Here is a 14445-nt window from a genome sequence, read left to right as displayed (position 1 = left end):
ACTCCTGGGTTATATTGCCACACGTCACATTGTGCTTTTGCCTCTCTCTCTCTCTCTCTCTCTCTCTCTCTCTCTCTCTCTCTCTCTCTCTCTCTCTCTCTCTCTCTCCCCCCATCCCACAAGAAGAGCAGGCATGAATTAAGTTAAATGATGAGGCAAGTTTCTTTCTTTTAATGCAAGAGGAAAGGTAATATGTATGTTTATAAATGTATAATTTATATTTATAGTTCACAAACAAACAGCAAATAAAATTTATTTTGCACTACTATTTCCTAGCTCTGTGGCCATCTACAAACACTCAGGTTCACATGCAGCCGTTAGCAATGAAGAAAAATAGAACCATCTTTAGCTGTTGTCATTCTTCCCACCTATTATTAGTTTAGCCACTGTTCAGAGGCTGGAGAAGAAAATTTACTCTATTTCCATATTAGACCATAAGGACCCTCATTTACAATGCTGCATAAACCTCAGTGTTGTCTTGTACATTCAAAGCCACAATGTTCTATCTTTAAGAGACTACTGTATTCTACCAAGAACCCTTCTGTTACTAAATGTTTCCAAATACTCACCTAAAAGTGTTTTTAAATAGATGTGGCTAGTTCCCTGGGGAGGAGTCCAGTGTCTCTAGTTCAAGACAACAGTGATAGCCTCCAGCTTCATTTAGCTTCACAGGTCTATTATCTGGGGAAAAAAATAAAAACTAGAATGAAACATAAGGAGATAAGTACAAAACTGCCTTTCCCTGGGAAGATTTAGAGAACTGACAGGCATTATGTTAAATCTGCCGTATGGATTATAACATCAAATGCACAAAATATTGTAAATATTGTTAGTATCTGAAAAAAATGATGAGTAAGAAAGAACAAGGAAAAACCCTTCTATCAGAGAATATTCTAAAAACAGAAGTCCTATTAAAAACAAAAGTTAAAGCCTGTACAAGGTTCTTCCTACAGGCATTTATAAAGGACATGCACCTAGCATCCTCTTTATGGATTGATTTTATTTCTACCGTAATGTGGGCAGTGACTGCTAGTATCCATCATGAGAATACATTTGAATGCCATGCCAGCTCAAATAAAAATAATTGAACTCTTTCATACTACTGCTGTTAACAAAGAAAGGACATGCTATAAGGATTGCTGTTTGGCCTTCAAGTTTGCATAAATTATATAAAGAGCTGAGTTGAGAAGGAATCTATTATATATTAGAGCTCAAAGATTAAAAAAATGACTTTTAAATCTTGGATATGTTAAAATGAAAGCATATACACGTGTCTGTGTGTGTGTTGGGTGTGTGTGTCTAACAATAGGTACCAATAGCTACACAAAAACAATTTTGTTTATAGCACTTCTTTCCTACAGTTCATTTAGGTATGTCGCAAATTATATGACCTCCAATGAACTCACTTAGAACAGACTGAAAATATCCAAGTGTGGAAAGATCGCTGGGAATATAGAAAGAGATGCTGCTCTAAGTGCAGCAGTACTTACTGCTTCACAGTTCTTTGACCTTTTCTTCATTTAAAGTGGTGCTGATACCTGGAGCAAGGCTATTAAATTAGCAACATAAGAAATATTCTCTCTTTTCACTTGGTGGAAATACACCTAGGAAAGTAATGCTAATTTATAATACAGCCTGTACTAACACTGACAGAGAAAAATAGGGGATATACTAATGTGGTATAGAACTTACCTAGGAGTGTTCATTCACATTTTATATATTTGTCTGTTTGCTCTATTTTGTATTTAATGATATTTGGCAACCCTATTAAAGAAGAGAAATGAAATCTGCTACCCTGCCCTTAATATCCACTTGTTGCTGTCAGGGTACAGGAGTAAAAGTGCTCACAGCTGGGAAGACACAAACTTAGGAATTTCTCTGAAACCAAGGATTAGTTATAATATTCATGGTATTATTGTCTTTTATTCTGTCAATAAACAAACAATAGCTGATTAGAGAAAACTTGCTTAGCGATTGGGTGAAGCTGGGAAAAGACGAGTTGCTAGCCCTGGTGGTAAGAGTTCATCGTCATCCTAAGGAGCTGCCATAGTGAGAGGCCAAGCACTTCATAACAATGGTGCCCTCATTAGTCATCAAACACAGGGCATGGCTAAGAGTAACAAAATCTCAATCCATTCAGATAAACAGTCTCCCTGAGGAACAGACAAAATATATTACCCAGTAGAAAGAGAAAAGTGCAACAAGAAGAAGGAACAGGAATGTAGCAATAGCGGCTGTTACACTTTGGGTCAGGGCAGACCTTGTGAACGCTCCTAAGCAGAGACTGGCTCATGGGAGTTTGTGGATAAATCCAGGGCAGAGCAAATGCCAGATTATTGTCTCAACTCTGCCAGTGCTTGAGGGTCCCCATCTGCTTGCTAATAGCGTAAAGGACAACATCATCAACCACTGGTAAACGCACAGCATGAAGGGCTGTGGCCCCCACAGCGTTCACCCTGACAGGTCACGCTCTCCTTTCTCACTGGTTCATTTGGCCTTTCTGACTAAGGAGTGCCACAAATGCCTTGTACAACAGAGGCTTTAAGTAGCTACTTCTCCATATGCAGAGGTTTAAAGGATTGAGTAAAAGATCTCACTTTAATTTGCTTTGAATAAGGCCGATTACAATGATGTACATTCGCAGGTCCTCAGTTACTTGGTATGTGGTATGTCCTTTCTGATATACACTCCTCCTGGGCTTATCTGTCATTTCCTACTGTTCCCACCTACTTGAGGTCAGATTCATCGAAAAGCAATTTTGGCATATGCATCTATAATTATACCCACTAAATTTCTTTGTAAAGATAGGAACAACATGTTAGCCTTATCAGGGAAAATTTGGTCCACTTTACCATCAGATTTTCAGCTTCCATTAGGATCATAGTAAGCTAAGCTAAAGGAAGAAAAAAAAATAATAAACTCTCTTTGTAAAGGTCAGCCTTCTTAATTAAATGAAACTCGGGCAGCAACATTGGAAAATGAAGTGACTGTAGCCTGTGCTCTTTCTGAGCAGACCCTACAGAGTATCCAGCTGATGCCGTCAACAGCAGGCTAAGCAGAATGATTCCCAGATGCACGGGAGGCTACCGCATTATTGTGGTGATTCTGTCTTTGCAAACACATGAAATGGTGGGTGACTGTGGCTATATAATGGAAACTCCAAGTCTTATAACTGTGCTGTGTGTGCAGCCCACACCATTTTCACCTTCTCTTCAGATTACCACCAGCACAGGTGCCATTGCTTGGCACTTTCTGCTTTTGCTACTACTATCTTTCCACAGAGGCCAATGGGGAGGAAAGATCAGTAAATAGGGTCTGAACTAGGTACTTCCATATTAAGGAGTTCATGTGACCCCTTTGTGGGAAGTACTGGCACTTCATTTTATAGAAAGGTACTTCCATATTCAGGAGTTCATGTGACCCCTTTGTGGGAAGTACTGGCACCTCCTTTTATAGAAAAGCAAACTGAAATTCAAAGAGGTTATTTGACTCAAGATCACACAGCTAGAGTGGACTACCTCCGCTCCTTGTTCCTTCCATAAGAACAAATGGTTGTCCTGCTCTAGCTCTATCCCCGCTACCTTCATTCAGAAACTCCCTGAGTGGCATCTGGGACCATACCCTCTCAGGATCACAACAGAGCTGACTCTGTCTAGACTTCCAGTCTAGCTCTGTCCTGCCCCTCAGCTGGAAATTTTTTTTTTGCTATAAACAAAATATTTCAATTAATTATATTTATTAAAACTCTTGGTTGAGGGTTTTTCACAGGATGAATTTGAATTTAGGCACAGCTGCCAGTGCTCAACTCCACAGTGCACTGTCGGCATTGAGCTCCAGGGGGAGCCATTGAGATGGTGCAATGCGATGGTATCTTCCAAAATAGAGGCCAGTGAAATGATAAAGTTTAAACCAGTGGTTTGCATCTCTGGCTGTAATTAGAATTGCCAGAGGACCTTTTAGAACCAATGCCTGAGTTTCACCCGAGGCAATTAAGTCAAAATCTCTGAGGGTGGATCTAGGCATCAGTAATTTTTAAAACCACAGTTTAAAGCATGGGATCTGGAGGCACAGAACCTTCATTTGAATCCTAGTTATTAAACTCTCCAAGCTTTATTTTCTTCATCTGTAATAAAATGAGGTAATTTATCAATTGTTCTCACTTTATAGGATTGGGACTATAACCTTTAGCACTGCACTTCTAGTAAACATTTTTATATAATGAGTAATTATTATCATTGTTATTATGATGAAGAAACAAAATAGCTTAATGGTTTTTTTTTAAAGAATAATATGCTACCATTTAAGCCCATTCTTTTCTTTGAGATTCAAAGGCCATGTAAAATATAAATAATATAGAATTAGTCAGAATATAATTCATTTAGTCAAACCTATAGAAATTCCACTAAACTCTGAAAGTTGAGGATCTACTAAAGACCCCTGGCTAAAGTTTGGCAAAGGAAATCCTACCATTGAGTGTTGCCTTTGGTTAATTTATCTTTCCATCCTAATCATTCTCTGCTTTATCTAGTATATCACATTACTTCAACTCTCTCTCAAACATCAAACATGAATTTATACTGCTGTTAGTTACCCCTAGTGATCTCAGATACTTCCAAGTTAACCTCCTAAGCAAACTCCTTCACTATCTAAGCCAAACCAACAAGTCCTGCCAATTACATTTCACGAATGCCTCTCAAGCATTAATCCTCTTATACGTTATAAATAGCTTTCTAAAATGCAAATATTCACAAATCACTCTCTGCTTTAAAATTCCTTTTACTGTCCTATTACCTACAGAACCAACTCCAAAGCCCTTAGAGAATGAAAACCTTCAAGATCTACCTTTCGTCAAACTTCAGAATCCACCCCTTCTCCCTATAAATGTCCTGATCTAGCTCCCCTGAGTTCCACATCCTTCTCTGAACACATCAATGTGCCTTTGCATATGTCGTTCCCTTTGCTTGTTTCATTGATCCCATATTCTTTTCCTAGATAACTGCTAATTATATTTCAAGATTAAGATTATACGTCATTTCTGTGGTGCCCTTTCATGACTCTTCCCAGCAGAATGTGTCCTTCCCTCCCTTGTGTTCTCTTATTGTAGCACTTATTGTGATTTTATATAATCAATCATGTATTTCTTTGTCATCCAGTAATCTGAGGACTTTTTGAGAAAAGAGTCTAGGACTAACTTAGGGTTCTTTTATCTGACAGAGGGTCAAGTGAATAGTCTAATTAAAGGTTATTTCATTAGAAATGAGACTTGGACTTGCTAGATTATGTTGAGGAATATAAAAAGTACAAGTTGTAGCAGGAACTCAGACTAAAGATTAATAAATGAACTTTCAGACCCATGGATGTTTTTCATTCAAAGTATATTGGGAAAATCTCTGCTGAAGCAGAAACATTTACTCCTCCCCACCTGCAGCCCCCCCATGAGCTAGAAGAGTCAAGAAGTGTCCAGAAATGATCTTCAATTTTACTGTGGAGTTAAAGGAAAGTAAAACTGTACACTGCTGAGACACTGGTATTCACACACACACACACACACACACACACACACACACACACATAGAGAGAGATACAGAAGGAAGAAAGTGTGGTTGAACTCTTATGTATGACCGTCTTTAGTGCATAATGTTTGTGTATGAGTTTTGAATTTGAACATGTTAGATCACAGGAAAAATCTTAAAAATCAACTGTAAAATCTGTTCTCCAATATTACTTTTGGACAATGAAGACAGAAGAAAAGCTTTTAAGTTGATCAGATATCTCATCTCTAAAACAACAAATGCTGGCAAGGATGCAGAGAGACAGGAACACTCTTACGCTGTTGGTGGGACTGCAAATTAGTGCAACCTCTGTGGAAAAGAATTTGGAGATACCTCAAAAAGCTAAAAACAGAAATACCATTCTATCTAGCAATAACACTATTAGGCATCTACCCAAAAGAGCAAAAGTCATTCTATAATAAAGACATCTGCACCCAAATGTTTATGGCAGCACAATTCACTATTGCAAGGATGTGGAAGCAATCTAAGTGCCTGTCAATTCATGAGTGGATTATTAAAATTTTGTATAGGTATACAGTGGAATATTACTCAATTTTAAGAAACAACAGTGATTTAGCACCTCTTATATTTTCCTGGATTGAGCTTAAGCCCATTATCCAAAGTGAGGTAACACAAGATGGAAAGAATAGGCCCCACTTGTACTTGCCATCAAATTGGTACTGACTGATTAATATATTGGTGCTCACATGATAGTAATATTCTCCAGGGATGGGAGTTTGGTGGGGGGTGGTAAACTCACAACCATAGGACATGGTGTGCATTGTTGGGGGAAAGGGCAGGCCTCTAACCTCTGCTCGGGAAAGACAATGATATAAAATGTAACAAAAATGTTTGTAGCCTCATAATATCCTGAAATTAAAAAAAATTGATATTTGAATAAACACTCTTATTCCTTTGGAAAAAATACAGAAAAGTTTTCCTTCCTTGGAATTTCAATCATGTTTGTAGAAAATTAAATTAATTAATAGGAAATGGTCTTCACTAGGAATAATAACATTTAACTATCCATAACAAAAATTAATAATTAATTAATGGCCATTTTTAAATAACCACTAAACTTCAGCCAATTAAAATTTTATAAGCATTCCTCATATAAGATATTTAATACAAAAGCTAAGCTGTGGCATGATAATCCAGAGCAGCTGGGCATTATGCAAATATCTAATCCACTCCACAATGGTTACTGAACCAAAAATCAAAATGGAGCTGGGAGAACTAGCTGGTATTACCATGGATGCACTTTAATTGGTTTTAGACCATCTTAACTATCTTTTCCTCAAGCAAATGAATTTTCTCTCAGAAAAGAAAGTGAAAGAAAAAAATAAAGGCAAGAAACTGAGAAGCACAGAGGAGTAAATAAGATGGGTAAATAGGAAAGGGATCAAAGACGACAAGGAAAACACAGGGAACAGTCGCAGTAACTTGAAGTCAAGCAACAGGAAGCCTGTACAGGACTTGGGCCGGGTCAGCTCTCACATTACTCTTCCTACGCTTCACTTACCATGGCAGGGACACTGCAGGCTGGGGTGTCCACTTTGGATCCTCTTCAGAAGGCTGAAGGATTGTGAATATCGCCACAGTGAAAAGGAGAAGAAGGCACATTATCACTGACCCTGAAGTAGATTCACCTAAATCACCACCATCAAAAGAAGGTTTTGTGCTTAGGTTACTCAATACTACTGGTGTTACAAACCACTGTTTCTCATTTGAAATAGAGCTTGATATTTTATTTTAATTTTTAATCCCTAAATGGTTATAATGTGATGTGAGGCTTAGAATCACCTTTACAAAAGGAAGTCTTTCAAAATATCCTGCCAGGTTATTTATTGTTAAAACAACTGATTTTGCCTGCTGTGAACTATTAAGCATGTATTTCCTTGAAATCCAGAGGCATTTTCTGAATGTTTTGATCTCATTCATCTGTCAACATAAAAACAATTTATTTAATTGTTTTTGAACCCATGTTCAAGGCACTATGTGACAACTTTTATATCTTACTTTATTTCATTTTAGCAATAACTTTACAAGGAGCTCAGGTCAGCTTGATTCCAAACTCATACCTCGTCCATTGTAAATTCTCAGAAGACATTTTAGTATCTTGCCCCCACCCGCTGGTAAATACTATCCTGTTTGCACTAAGTGAAATCAGCCAGTATTGAGCCCATAGCAATCTCATCCTTTCTTCTGGATTTCTGGAAGAAAACTTGCCTATTGCAGAAATGGAACTGCCTACTACTACTTTTCGTCTTATGTCTACCATGGGGGAAGCTTCTGACAGTATTAATCACTCTGCCTTTGAGAAGATAGCGAGAGTATATATATCTTCTCTAAATCTTTACATCTTATTGTAATAGGCTGCTAATGTTCTTGGTTGTCACCATAGCAAAGTTTTAAGATCTCTCCTTCTTTCATAATCAAAGTACCTCATGAAGCTCTTGTGTGAGTGACGGGAATTCCCAAAGACAAGTTCAGGCACTACTGATAACAGGCCCAGAATAGAGATGTTGGAATGAACTAGTGGAAAGAATCCTGGCGCTGCATCCAGAAGATATAGACTAAAACTGGCTTGGAATGTTTCCAAATTGCATGACCTTGAGCAGGTCATTTAATCATTATGACCTCCAAAGTCTTTACTAAAAAGATGGTAGTCCCTGCCCCAGCCAGAGGACAAAGGGGTGTAATGAGTATATAAGAGGTCATCTTTAGGACATTTTGTACTTTGGCAAAGTACAGTACAGATGGATCTTTTTGTTCCCCTTCCCTCTGCCACTTGTCTCCATTACTCTTCACGAGGCACCCGGACTTCCCAAGTGCCAGCACCACAGACACAGCTCTGTAGCTCTGTGGAACAGAAGACCCCAGGTGGCCAGGCAAGGCACCCAGCATGAACAGGCTGAAAGGGACCAGAGAAGAAAGTGACATAATATGGTAAAAGAATCAGAGAAAGTTAACAAATACCTCTATTCTGTTTTCCAGAATTTCTTCTGCAATATGTTATAATTATTTATTTCTTATAAGGATGCATGTTTGATAATACTTGAATTTTTCTTTACAGGGTAATCAATTGATGAATTCTAATGAAAAATAAAGGCAAGACTATTAAAAATGCTTCAGTAAAAAGCTAATGTGAAAATGCTAAATTATATGAGGGAACAAAATCAACACTTGATCCTTAGAAGCTGGAAATAGATGACCAATTACAGCCAACAATACAAGACCAGAGACAGAAGGAAGGAAGACAGCGTATTCCAACAGGAAGCCCAACATGCAGATTGACATTTATCTGTCGAGCTGTAAAGGAAAGAGCATGAGGCAAAACAAAATGAATGTGCTTCTAACATGCAATTATAGAACAGCATGAGCCTAGGTAACCTTCTTATGTGGAGCTTTATTCTGCCTATTAAATTAATCATAAAATAGTGGTTATTGCCCACTAACTGAAAACTATGGGGCAAGAGCTGTACTGCTGTTATCTCAAATAACTTTCACTACATCTCACATCTGTCCTTTCTTCACCATTATCTGCAGATTGGAAAACTTTGACTCAGAGAAGCAAAGCACTGGAAGACACTGAATCCAAGGAATCATCTGTTTGCTTTGTTTATTACTCATTCTTCCTTTTGGAATCAAAGATTTGCCTTGGCTTAAAAATTAACCATAGAAGTACGCACTTTTTCTTTTAATTAGCTAATTCTTCACAAATAGTAAAGAAAGATATAGATTACTATACATTTAATCTCCACACATTTAATAGAAATCAAGGGGGTATATTTGTATGTATGTATGTGTGTGTATAGTAAAGTTAAAATTGGCAGAATTTTATTATTTTTATGGCCTGAACTCTTTTTATTATAGGTAGGAAATTATAAAAATAAAATTTCCAATGCAAAGAAGCAAATTTTAGATAAACTATAGAAATAGTTACAGTTATTAGTAGAGAAGTACTCATTTATTAGGAGAAATGTAACAGCAGCATGTTTAATTAATTAATATGTTAGTATGTGAGTGTCACAGAATTAGTTTTTAATGCATGTTTATTTGAATAAAAGTAATATGACTTTAACAAGAACACTTTTATTCTGCAATAAGTATAAAAATAAATAGCACTGAAATATATAATTAGTGGTATTTACAACCTTAATTAAGAAGTCATTTAATGATAATGTTAACAAATCTGACAAATTTTTGAGTCATATTGACATTGCTTAAGATACAAGCATAACTAATGTTCCTTCAGCAAAATGAGGAGTAGAATTTGTGAAGGAACATCTGATGTCTACAGTAAAATTAAGGTCAAGGTCATGGCAAAATATGCTACAGACTATAACAGATGTTCCCAGAATAAATCATATTTCTATTAAAAACCACAGAGTGTTTCAGCCAGTAGAACCTAGAATCACAGAACACTAGAACCATCAGGGATATTTAGAGACTAGTTATTCCCACCATTTTAAGAGTGAAGAAACTGGCACTCAATTAAAGTGATTAGCCCAGGGTCCCAGAGTCAGTTGGTAGTATCTAACTAGGAACTCAAATCGTTTCCACAATCCCAGGCTCTTATTTGAAACAAATACAGAAACATTTTAATATTTCACATAAAAATTTATTTAGAATACATTATCTTCTGTGATAGTACTAGATACATGATTATTAACAAAATGGACCACAACATTATCTGAATTTTTTTCTGATTTCTTCTTCTAGATATTGCCCAATGTTATATTTTATATTAAAGTCCAAATTCCAGTAAATACTACCATTCACCAGGCATTAAGCAGATATCAAACTAATGCTAAATCTTCAATACATTCTTCTTTTTAAATTTTAGAAGTACAATTTAAGTACTTCTGAAATACTATTAAAGATCAGCAAATATTAGTGCCATGCTAATGTATGGTGGTATTTTTGTAAATTTAGTTAATGAGTAAACACTTTTTCCGTTCATCTTTCACAAGATTTAACATTATCCAGAGTTTGCGTGCAATATTCAACTTCTATGAATCAAAGGAGATTTGGCAACAAATGGGCAAATACTCCCCTGGCAAAATCAAAAACACTGAAGTCAATTTAATATATTTTCTTTCATGGATAAATCAAGTTGACAATAAAGGAATAATATACTTAAAAAACACATATATTTATATAGTCTAAAATGTCAAAGATTTATCACTCATGATACTTTAAGAACTTACCACAGACAGAATGGGAATTAGAAAATCCAAGTTATGTTATAATTTGTTATATATCATGTCAGGAATGATCCTGGCTTTAACTTTTCAAAGGCCAGCTGGGATAGACTTTGCAGAGTTCAGACATCAGTAATAGAGAATACGATTGACTTTTATTCCAGTAATAAAGTTGTAGGGCTAGTTATCCCTCTCCATCGTAGCAAATAGCACTGGTTATTGTAGCCAATAACCTGAAAGTTTATATGTGCTCCTCTGTTGTGCTCATCTCCCACTTTTTATCATTCGGCTAGATCAAAAGAATATCTCACTGTCTTAATTTAACTTCAGTGCTTCTCAAACTTACATGGGTATCAGAATTTCTCAAGGAACTTGGTAAAAATACAAAGGTCCATGCTCTATCCTACTTCAAGCAGCCTGGGCTTCTGTGGGCTTTATTACCCGAACAAGTGATTATAATATGCACCCAACTGGAGAAGCACTACTTTAGTGTATCCTCCCAATATTATACTTACTGATAACTGAATTTTTCTCCTTCATTTGTCTGCCTGATTATAGCTTCTTTCTGGATCAATTCCTTCTCCATCCGGTCAACAAATCTGAACAAGTGTAAGCTTTAAAAAATAATAGTAATAATGACTTCTTATTACTCTCAAGAAAAATCCAAATTTCTTAAGTCCCTTTTAAGATTTGCCCTTTGCAGTCCTCTCCAATCTCATTTTCCATCACCTCAAATTACTTGCAAATTTCTCTAATGCACAGTGCTTTCTCAGAGCCCAAATCTTTTTTATATTCATTCAAAAATTATCTACTGGGTTCTTGCCATATGTATATAGCACTGGATCTAACACTGGGGTTAAAGTGGTGAAGAGATGAAAATCATACCAGTGCTCAAGAAGTGAAAAATACAAGGACAAGAAATATTTAATTTAATTAGAATCGAGATAGATGCTATAAAGAGTAACTGTAGAATTTCATGAGAGTAAGTAACGGGAACCTCATCTGGCCTGGGGTTTTCCTGCGTAGCTTCCTCAAGGAAGCGATTTTTGAGCTAATGCTTGAAGTGTGCACATATTTTATCAAATAAATGGCAGCAAACTCAGAGGAACATTAAAGATAGGGAACAGCATGTACAGAGGTCTTGGGGCAGAAGGAGAATAACATTTTAAAGGAACTAAAAGCAGATTATATAGGTTAACACAAAAAGAGAGAAGGAGTGAGTAGCTAGAAAGCTGGTGAGATGGGCAGTCCATGTAAAGACTTGTTAGCTCCAGTTTTTCTTTATCCTGTGGAAAGTTAGGCATTATAAATAGATGTAAACAGAGAATTGTCTCAGATTTGCATTTGAAATGGTTAATTTGACCCCAATGTGGAGAATAGATTAGATGATAAGAAGCATGGATGATATAATACTTTCTAAGAGGCTACTACAAGCAGTCTGGTGAAAACAGCCGATGATTAGACTAGGCTCTACTCATTAGAGTGGTAACAAGAAGGATGGTGACAGTGGCCAGTTTCAAGATATGCTTTTCACTCTACTCAAATGACCATCTTTTTCCACACTTCTCTTTTGGTTTTATCTGAAATGCCTAAATTAAAAAGGATTTTTTTATTTTGGGTTCTTTTATCACTGAACATTTACTCGTGCTACATTTTAAATATAGGGATATACATTTTTGTCCTATACTGGAATGTAAATTATTAAGGGCAAGGGCTATGTTTATTTATCTTTTATCTCCACTGCTTCCCTGATTCTATGTTTCAATAAATATTTGAATTAATTGACCATAAATTGACCAACCATGAGATCTTGGGCTAGTAATTTAACCTCTATGGATCTCAATTTCATCACTTAATATCCATTGTGAATCTCATCCCCTTATCCATTGTGAGCCCTTGGAGCCAAATCCTGGCCAGCAAATATCATTGCACTGGCACCGAGGATATACTGAAGCTCAATTACACAGATCCCAGTAAGAAAGGTTTAACTCAGAAGGATTTAATGAAGGGACTTTTTATAGATGTTAGGATGGGATCTGGAGACCAACAAGAATATATGAAGAAGCACTGAGCAACTCTGAAATGAGGAAACCTTTATCATCCCTGCAACATAAAGAGATGCAGGCAAGAGACAATGTTAATGAAGCCCAGTGCGAGATTGTGGCTTCAAGAGGAGGTAACATACTCTACCTGGCACAGATAGAGAGCGGGAAGGCCAGAGTTGACCATTACTTCTGTGACTCTGCATCTCTCAGTCTTTCGTTTGTATGCCATACCCAAATGAAGCAAGGGAGCTGCCCATAGTTCAGGCTAAAGAAGTGATATTGGTGAGCTCCACATTTAAATATAGGAGTACTAATGGGAATTTTCTAATTAATTGGGAAAAACATATCAGAAGAGATGGAAATTTTGAGTTAATTGGTTTAGGGAAATGAGATAGCTTGGTTAAACAGGAATACGTGATACCCAGTAGGTGTTCATTACAGAGGGAAATGAGCCTCACCTAGAGTCCTGGGGAGAGCAGACTGGGCCTGAAAAGTGTGGTTTTGGGAGAATGGAAAGATTGGAGGAAAAAATTGCAAAAGGAGCTATTTAGCCAGGAGGAGCTGTTCATAGGAAGTTGTGCTTTGCAAGTCCACCTTCCTGGCAAACCTCAGATATTTCTTTACATCATCTACCTACTTGTTTTATTAACTCATTAACTTCTTTCTTTAATGTCTAAAGCAGAATTGATCACTTTCTACACTCCATGCCAAATTCTAGATGCTGGAGGATATGAGGACAAAATGACCTACTCTTTCCCCTCATGGAGTTTTACATCTAGTGGGAGACATAGAGTCATGATCCAGCAAATGTCATCCTGCATGGCAGGTGCTAAGATAGCTGCTGAGAGTGCTCTGGAGGTACAGAGAAAATGAGATCTTTATCATTCAGAGATTAGGAAGAGAATTCCTTGGTCTTAAAGGATAAGAATTAACTATGAAGAGAAAAAAATTAAAGTTTAAAGTACTGACAGTGACACCTCTGGAAGCCTTGAGGACAGAGACAGATAGTTTTATGCGAGTGGAGTGGAAGGTACCTGTGGGACAGGGGTAGAAGATGAGCCAAGAGAAGCAGGCAGGTGCCAGATCATGAAGGGGTCTGTATACCAAGCTAAGGAATCCCACAGTAACCATGAAGCTCTGAAAGATTTAAAACAGCAGAGAGATAAAATCGGATCCACGCTTAATAAAGACCATATTAGATGCAATGTAGAGAGCTAGGAGGGGCCTCCAGGCACAAGGCCCAGAGACCAGTTGGACACCTTGGTTCCAAACCTGGGTAATTGTGAAAGTGATTGTGATAATTACGGATATGGGAGCAAAGGAGGAAAAGCACACTGGATTAGAGAAAATAAAGTTTCCAACCTAAATATTTTCCCATGAGTTCTCATCATCCTTCGACATGCAAGAGAGAGAAGGGAAATTATACACAATTAATAAATAGTGTATATAATTGTGGTCGTGTTTATTTTCTGGCCCTGAATTGAACAAAGGTTCCTAGGGAATTGCGTTTATTATACATGAACAGAAGTGGGAGAGATAAACTGAGCTTTAGCCCTTAGGGACAATAGTATTAAAAGTCACCCATTCTGAGCTCTTGCTCACTAATCACACCTGTGATTTCCAAAGATAGGAGCTCACCTC

The 14445-nt window shown here is 37.1% G+C and overlaps 1 long non-coding RNA gene across 1 annotated transcript in view; it reads right to left on the bottom strand.

Moving 5' to 3' along the window:
• Positions 1-14445, bottom strand: part of LOC105884539 (uncharacterized) — a 54306-nt gene that overhangs the window by 18440 nt on the left and 21421 nt on the right. Inside the window, exon 2 of the long non-coding RNA XR_012918545.1 lies at positions 570-681. This is a non-coding gene — a long non-coding RNA (uncharacterized LOC105884539). The remainder of the gene's footprint in view (positions 1-569; positions 682-14445) is intronic.

The sequence above is a fragment of the Microcebus murinus genome, chromosome 3, assembly GCF_040939455.1.
Source record: "Microcebus murinus isolate Inina chromosome 3, M.murinus_Inina_mat1.0, whole genome shotgun sequence".
In the NCBI taxonomy this organism is placed as follows: domain Eukaryota; kingdom Metazoa; phylum Chordata; class Mammalia; order Primates; family Cheirogaleidae; genus Microcebus; species Microcebus murinus.
Note: the sequence above shows the minus strand (reverse complement) of the source record. Positions and strands in the feature narration are given on the sequence as shown.